The 8501-nt window shown below is 46.6% G+C and overlaps 1 protein-coding gene across 5 annotated transcripts in view; it reads right to left on the bottom strand.

The window, feature by feature from the left end:
* Window positions 1–8452, bottom strand: part of ST7 (suppression of tumorigenicity 7) — a 219675-nt gene extending 211223 nt beyond the window's left edge. Inside the window, exon 1 of one of the 5 annotated variants that reach the window (XM_025204175.1) lies at window positions 8321–8452. The gene's annotated coding sequence lies outside the window, so the exon portion shown is untranslated. The remainder of the gene's footprint in view (window positions 1–8320) is intronic. The other 4 variants (XM_025204177.1, XM_025204176.1, XM_025204172.1 and 1 more) reach the window with 4 other exon arrangements.
* Window positions 8453–8501: the final 49 nt, after the last annotated feature.

Below are 8501 nucleotides of genomic sequence, written 5' to 3'. Positions count from 1 at the left end.
GAGCACCCCCCTGCCCCGCGTCCGGCCAGCCAGGCAGTGCCTGTGGGCCTGCAGAGGGGTGCTGCTACCTTCACCCACCCTGGCCCTGCTCCTAGGAGGTAGTGGCACGGGGTGGCGGGTGATGGCTCTCCATCCCCCCCTACCCACACATACCCCCTAGGACCTTTCCAAGTACCCCTAGGGGTACGCGTACCCCCAGTTGACAACCCCTGCCTTACAGGAACACAGCCAGCAGCCTAATGACTCAATTAAACCGTTGTTCACAGGTGCTCCCACCCTTTCCTGGGCTGTGCTGTCCAGCTGGGCTTACCTCCTCCCCCTCCCCCTGTCAAAGGACCCCCAGAGTGCTGAGTGGCTCCTAGCAGCAGCTGTATGCATGACCCATGCGTACCCCCAGCGGCTGGGGGGGGAGGCACAGCTGCGCTGGCGGCAGCAGGAGCACGGCAGCAGGAAGCGAGGAAGCTCCCACAGACGCCACCGGCAGGTGTGTGTCGTGCGTGTAGCCAGCGGGAATCACGGACCGCCCGCAGACGCCACCAGTGGTGTCTTTTTGTAGGGGGTTAACCGCCATGCTCAGGGGGTGCACGTGTACTTGCATGCACCTCCTATGCATTGCCCCTGGCTGTATGGGAGCTGCTGTGTTACTGGTTAAATTAACTGATATAATTAAAGAAGGTTAAATGAATGCTTTTAAACAACATTTACATCCCTACTATCTAGACACCTTCCCCTTTCTTCTCACACTGCTGCCAGTGGTTCTCTTCCATTCATTTTCTGCATCTCTCCCCCGAAACAGCCTAGGGACAGACCTCTGATCTCATAATACTACTTCTTTTCCTGTTCTCTAGAGATTATTAAGCCCTCAATCAATAGCAAAATGGCATTTAATGCTCTGGTAATTAAACCTTTGGTTTACTACTCTTCTAAAACAAACTGGGACTATTTCATTTTGGCAACTATTTCAAAAAATGAATAAAAAGCTGAAGCATTATGTCAACGTATGAGGGGAGAGGGGAAGGAAGAAGGGCCATGCAGGGTTGCATATGCTGTCCCTATCTAGTTCATACTAATGTGGTATTTAAATATCCTGTAGCTGGTGACGTTGAGGGAAAATACGTATTAAAGTAATCACGCACATTTATTTTGGAAACAGATGCCTATGAAGATGTATATCTTTAAATCCTGTTCTATCTTTAGTGTTCTTAGTTTACACAAGATTTACTTTATCATCTCCCATTGTAGTATAGTTATAATAATTTAAAAACAAATAATAAGGTGAGCTTAAGTTAAATATGAGCAATAACTTTTAAATGCAATTAAGATCAAATATAACCTGGGTACTTTTATCTTGTAGGGCCTCACTCCTCTCTGATTTACACTGAGAGTTACTCCACTAAAGACTGGCATAAAACTGGTGTAAATGAGGAACACTGGTCCTGACAGTGGGCACGTCTACATGTGCTATTAATTTGACTGAATAAACTCCAGCACACTTCATCCCAGAGTTTATTGCTCCCGGGTGAGCCATTTGCACGTGCGCCCAGGACCACAGCACATTAAGCTGAGGCAGAGCAGCCCCGGCTGGCAAGGGGCCCCAGGGTCAGCCTGCCAGCCTGGGGCTGCTCTAACCTGGCTCAACATGCTGCAAAGGGACTAGTTGGGGCAGACGGGTATTCCAGTGTGGGACCAGCCAGGAGGCAGCCATTGCACTGAAGCACCCTCATGCTCTAGACAGCTCCATCAGCGTCTACACATGCACTGTAGTGGAATAAATAACTCCTCCAAAGGATAGTAATTGTGTTTGGCAGTACTATCCTACAGTGGAGTTAATTAGTTTACTCCATCCTCATAGCATCGCTTGTGTAGACATTGATGTTTTACCAGAAGAAATTCTTTACGGTAAGGGTTGCCAAAATATGGAATAGGCTTCCAAAGGGAGGAGGTGCTTTCCCCTACCCTGGAGGTGTTCAAGAGGAGATTAGACAGGCATCTGGCTGGGGTTACCTAACCCCAGAACTCTTTCTGGCCTGGAGCAGGGGGTCAGACCTGATGATCTACCAGGTCCCTTCCGGCTCTAGAAATCTATGAATCTATGTGGAGCTAATTAGGCAGCTCTGCAGTAAACATCTTGTGTTGGTGCACCCAGTATTTCTCAGGTTCCACTTCCAATTAAATCAATAAGATGACCAATAACAATGTCAACCTTGATTGGCTACAGAATGTTAGGAGCACAAACACTTACACAGCATGCTTTGTTCTTAGTCCAAGGAGCTGATTACTATGAAGATACCATACATATCACTACTGAGTAATCCCTCAGTCTGCTTTTTTGCTTAACAAACAGAATTATGTTTCTCTTTGAAAAGAAATGTCTGTGACCCTTGAAGAACCATTCCTATGGCTCTTCCTGCATTCTCTCCTATTTTTCAATACCCTTTAAAATATGGACATCAGAACTGGACATGGGGTTCCAACGGGTGTCTCACTACTACCAAAGAGATAACAACCACACCCTTCTCCCCATCTGCTACTCCTTTTTATACCTTTCACAGTCATATTAGCTTTTTGGCCAGTGATGCCCAGGGCAGTCATTTACAGCTGCTTGTCCACGATGCCTAAAACCTTTTCAAAGTCATTAATTTCTAAAACTCAGGCCCCCATTTTATAGATGTCACCTATATTATCATATTTACTAAGATTTAAGATGAGGGTTTTTCCCCCCCTCAATCAACGCGGGGAAAAAAGCCGCTTTATCTTAGATTTGCATACAAAGCAAAATGGGGAGGGGGGCGAGGGGGTGCAGGCAGATGCTGGGACTCTCTAGTCCTGACCCTGAGTCAGGGGCAAAGTCAGACCCAAAGCAGCCTCCTGCCCTCCCCCTCCACTTGTCCTCTGTAGCTTCTCCCACCACCCCCACCTCGGTCCCCTTAACTGTCAGGTGCAGCTCAGCTTCTGCATGGGCTAGATTCCCTCTCAGGCACGTAGTATTGGGAAATTCTGTCCCCTGCCTGGCCAGTCAACAGCAACTCTAGGTGCTGTGCTCTGTGATCCAGCAGGGAACAGAGCACGAGCAGCATCTGACAGTAATGGGGAGGGGGAGGGAGGAAAAGTGGGGCAGAAGCTATGGGGAGTAAAGGGGAAGGAGCAGCAGGAAGGCTGCAAGGGTAAGTGGGGGTGTGAAGATAAGGGGGCTGCCTGACTCCCCTTCCACTGCCACCCAACCCTCTCAGCCACTGCTTTCCCTGTTGCCGCAGTTGGGGGTGGATGAATTTAAAACAAACCTCCCATAATTAGGTTCTATACCTGGAAAACGATAACAAATTTATAAATTTTCCATATATAGAAACTAATTATTGGGGAGCTGTCTTATATTTGAGTAAATATGGTATTTCCTCTTTTCATAACTATGAACAAATGCCTACTAGTTCAATTGATTAAATTGGTTCCAGTTTACCAAGCAATCCAGATTGCTCTGTAAAGCTGTTCTGGCATTACCAATCCACAAACTTCTGTATTACTTGCAAATACTACTAATTGTGATTATATATTTATGTCCACATCAGGGTTGGCAACCCAAGAAACATTTTTTACCAACAATCTACAAACTTGTTACTGACAACCACATTTTTACTGATACATTTTTACTGATATATGTTTTATATAATATAAATATAACCCTTCAGTCAAGACCTGGACAGCAGTTAGAAGGGCTGGGTTCAAGTTTAAGGGTTCAACATGAGCCATAGTTTAAAAAAAAAAAAGTTTGGTCATCACTAAGAAGCTTGCAGATTGTCAAGTAAAACAAACAAAGAAAATACTTCTTCAGTTGGCAACCCTCTCAAATGACTGATATGAAAAGAATAATCTTAAGAACTTATCTGTCTAAAAAGCAAAAACAAAAATATTTCTAAAACCCTAACCCTCTCTTTCCCCTTTCAAAAAGTAGTGTTAACTACATGTGAACATAAAGCTCATCATTCTAAGTGACATTTCAGAGTCTACTGCTGAAGGCAACACTCTTGCTAAAGAAACAATATAATTGTAATATCATCTTTTCATTCTTAATCATATTGGGATCTTAAGTAAGAAATGGTGAGGACTGCAGCAGTGGTTTTACACTGTGCTACCGCCAATTCAAGCCCCCACCCTGCCATTCACCTCACATCCTTCTTCCCCCTCTCCCAGCCTCACAGCTCAAATTTACAAGGGGCCTCCCTGTCCTGTCCAGTCTGGAGGCCATGCAGCCCTGCATATCTTTGAGGTAAGCACTGAGCAGCTGTTAAAGGCAAGGGCAGCCAGGAAACACAGCAGCAGCACATGGCTGGGATGAGAAGAGGAAGAGATTGGCAGTTCCCTGAGAGGCACTGAGCTGTACTGCCACAAGCACTTTCTTACTTTTTTTTTTTAACGGATGTTAGACATGCATTTTTAGCCTGGTTTCTTATGCACTATCCATAAATTTACAGTTTACAACCGTGCTCCAGATGGAAAGTTGTAAATGTTGAATGATATCAGCCCTAGTACTGATTCCTGCAGAATCCTCCTGAAAGCACGCCCATTTGATATCAGTTACTCAGTGATAAGTTTTTATCTATTTAACATGTGCTTTACTGATATCATGAGTGCTCATTTTTTAATCAGAATATTGTGCAGTAGCATATGAACAGTTCAGGAATAAATATTGTATTGTGATTTTTGTTCTCAGTAACTAGTTTTCATGGAAAGATTTGTGGCTTTAGAGGGTTCTCTCTGTGAGCTTTTCAAGCCACAGTTGTGAAGGCTTTTCCTAACTTTCATTTTCAACTGGCACTTTACTTGTATTTGAGCCATCTCAATGAAAAACAGGTGAAGTCTGCTGTAATCATGTATTTCAACTGAAAAAGCATACAGGGAGGAAAATTAAAATGCAAGTCTAACTAGTTCTCATGTAGTTCTATAGTTTTTGGAACTAGAAAAAATGTCAATAAGATGACGTGTTTGTTGGATAAATCTAAACTATAAAGTCTAATACATTTATTATGCAATGTACTGAGGTGATACCATGACATCATTAGAACACCAAAGTGTAACAAAAAAAAAGCAAATTGTGCACTTTCAACTGACATTTAGGCAAAGTGAGTTCTCATACATTTCTTTTAATTCTGCTTACAGTCTGATTTCTAATCTGAAAACTACAGTGTTTTAAATCTACTTTGTTTCCATGACAGAAAAAAGGTTAAGAGGAATCTCACTCAATTTGCTTCCCAAACCAGGTCGAAATGAAGAACAAACACTGTGTAGATAATACTTTTAGGGCCCCTCTACCTATTCAGGTAAAGGCATAATGGAATCTAATGCATGATCCACACAATCATGCATTAGCTCCCATCATACCTTATTACCAGTGCAGGAAAAGTATAATCCCTTGCCCAGATGAGGGGGCTCCTGGCCCCAGGGACACCCATGGCACCTCTGTGGCTGGGAGAGGTAGCCACTGCAATCTCACTGCCTCAGGGATGCATGAAACCCCAGAGGCTGGGAGATCGTAGCATCTGTGGGGCTCTGGGTCCTGGCTCCTGTAGGGTGCTGCCAGGACACAGAATCCACAGATGTTGGGACCAAGAGTCCCCTTAGCTGCAGGACTCCCAGCCCCAGCTAGGTATGGTGCATACCTACTTGCTGTGGCTGGGAGCCCCACTGGCTGATGGGTCTCACAGCCACAGGAGAGACCCTGCTACAAGTGCAAATTAAAGCTCAATAGCAACCAGCCATAAAGTCAGTAACATTTTTGAGGTCTAACTTTATAACTGATTGGAGATATTTATGGTAGGATAGATACTTTGCACATGTTGCTGGCCTCAAGGGAACTGTGCAATTAACTCGTTAGCTGTGCAATATCTATAATGTGTAAAGGGGGGGGGGGCTGAGCTTCCTAGAGGGAAGGAAGTTGCATGCATCACACTTCGTACCTCCAAAGGCTTTTGCATTACATTATAGCTCCTGATGCAGCGTTTTTGATGCAAGCCTGCAAGCACTAAAACAGAAAAGAAAAAGATAAGATGTGCCCCCTTGCAACAAATTCAGACTGGCTAACACTACTTAAATTTCTGCTAATTCAATAAATGAATGGGTTCTCCAGAAAAATACCTTCGCTAAGTTTAATAATATGTTAATAGGGAGCTATGATTACCTCCCAGTAAACCTCTCACTATCTTTTACTTCTCATTTTCATTCAAAAGAATGAGCTATGCCAAAAACTGCAGAAAACTGAACAGCACTTAGAAAACACTAAGAAGCCTCATCCTTGGATCCTGCAATAACCAAGTGGTGTAAGCCAGAACAAAAGATTACCAGCCCTGTTACTGAAGGTTCCTATTTAGCACAGAACTTGTTCAACATGGGCAGCACATAGGCAGCAGTCTTCTCAGCATGGCCTAGCAAATGTCAAGTGTCATTAGGAACAGAGGATGGGTCAGGGTCTATGCTCCTTAAATCCATGACAGTCTCAGCAGAGCTGTCTGCAAGAGTGTCAGTTGTGTGCTAGGTGTGGAAATGGACTGAGAGCACCCCCTCCTCCACCGGCACGCAATCAGATTTTTGCTCACTACTTATTTAGGTTTGTTTTAATCCACACAGAGGTAAAAAGGTTCCATACCTATCCCTGAGTATGGGCTATTAGGGATCCCTGGGCATCTGTTCATATAAAAAGCAGTAGAGGAAAAGAATACGTTTGGTACAAAAATATACATGTTATTTGTACAGAGGTAGCAGGTAGGTATAGATACAAAAGCAAGAGACAAGTAAACAAGTCTACTCCTTTAAAAATACAATTTCCAGCTCACATGCCAAATGCGGCTCATGGAACTATGGCATTTGGCCTGCAGGGCTCCCCATGGGTTGGGAAATTTAGCAGCGGGGGAGCAGCAGTCATTAATATGACTGCCCTCCCCTCCTGCCATATTCCCAACTCTAAGCCCCAGGTGGCTGGGGTTGAGCCATGTCCCTTCTCCCCTCAGGGCTGAGTCCTCCCCTCCTCTTCCTCTCTGGCTGAATGGTGCCCACCCTGGGCACCGGATCAGGACCCCCAGCTGGATCCAGCCAACAGATGGACTGGGCCCTGCCCATCTGGGTCACTTGGGAAAAGGTTGAGCACTACTGGTCTCAATTGTTACTGCCTCTCTAGAAGATCTGAATTTAACACACATGCACAATAAAGCAGTCTAAGAGAAAGGAATGGAACCAACACGATACTCACAAAATATCACTTCCCGTCTGCACTGTTTCTTCTTACATACCTAACCCAATAGAAGTGTAAGCCCATTGCTGACACTACACAGCATTTGTTTATACATAACAAACAGACCAAAGAATCCAAGGCTCGGGCTGCCTTTGTCACTTATTAAAAATACAGTCAAAGAAGAAGTAGACACCAAAGTTGTTCTTCGTCCCAAAGAAAAAGTAGAATAAAATAACAGTTGCAATGAACCAAAACTTCAACTAATAACCTCCTCCTCCCAACTTATCGGCCCGCATCAGACTCCCTCCGCAAAAGACAGGCCTTGTGTTGTGCCCATTACTTCAACCAGTTGAAGCTGCTGCAGGCAAGAAAGGGGTTGGGGAAATAGGGGTGACATTAAGGTCCAAGGGTAAGGCTAGCACTTCCCACAAAGATTTGGGGGGTCCAGAACTTCCACTGCTTTCACTACTCTCTCAAGGAGGCCTCCATCCACCCAGGGCTTCATCACCCACCACTTCAGACGCTACCTGGAACGCAACTGGTGGCCCACAGAGGCGACAGAGCTCTGCTGTCACCTGCTACCAGGCTCCATGCCAGCTTCCATCTCCGGATGGACTTGACCGGTGGTTTGCAGAAAGCTACTCTCCAGGTGGGAAAAGACATTACCCACAATAACCAAGGTGCCTGCATTAAAGAGGAACGGCATGACCCTGCCAGACCAAAAACGAGGAGGAGGAACAAAAAGAAGAGCTGCTGCTAAAACTCCGCTAGTGGGAGACCCCGAACTGATCCAAGCAGGGGGCTGGCTGCACACAGACTGTGCCAAGGAGATGGAAAGTCATTTCCGCCAAGGAGCGGGGCAAGCTTTGCTGTCCCTTCCACGGGGCTCCTGGCTCTTCCAAGCAGACGCTGCCGGCCACCGCCTCGCTGCCACTCTGAGAAGCCCCATGGGAAGGGAGGGGGCACACACGAGGTGGTAGCTAAACTCAGCCCGCTCCAGCCCCGCGGGGCCGGGACTCGCCTCCCCTCGGCCGCGCGGGGGAGGCCCCTCGGGGCGGGAGCGGAGTCCCCGGTGGGTGCGTCGCGCACATGCCGCGTCCCCACCTGTGCTCAGGTTGTCGCTGATCCGCAGCGGCAGGCGCAGGACGCCGGCGAGGCAGAGCAGGGCGAAGAGCCAGAGCGTCCACGGGGACGTCCCGGACCAGGCGAAACACGACTTGAGCTGCTCCAGCCAGCCCGGGCCCGGCCCCGGCCCCGGCCCCGCCTCCGCCCTGCTTCCCAGGGG

The sequence above is a fragment of the Alligator sinensis genome, unplaced genomic scaffold, assembly GCF_000455745.1.
Source record: "Alligator sinensis unplaced genomic scaffold, ASM45574v1 scaffold65_2, whole genome shotgun sequence".
Classification (NCBI taxonomy): domain Eukaryota; kingdom Metazoa; phylum Chordata; order Crocodylia; family Alligatoridae; genus Alligator; species Alligator sinensis.
The sequence above is the reverse complement of the archived record's forward strand: the minus strand, read 5'-3'. Positions and strand labels throughout refer to the sequence as shown.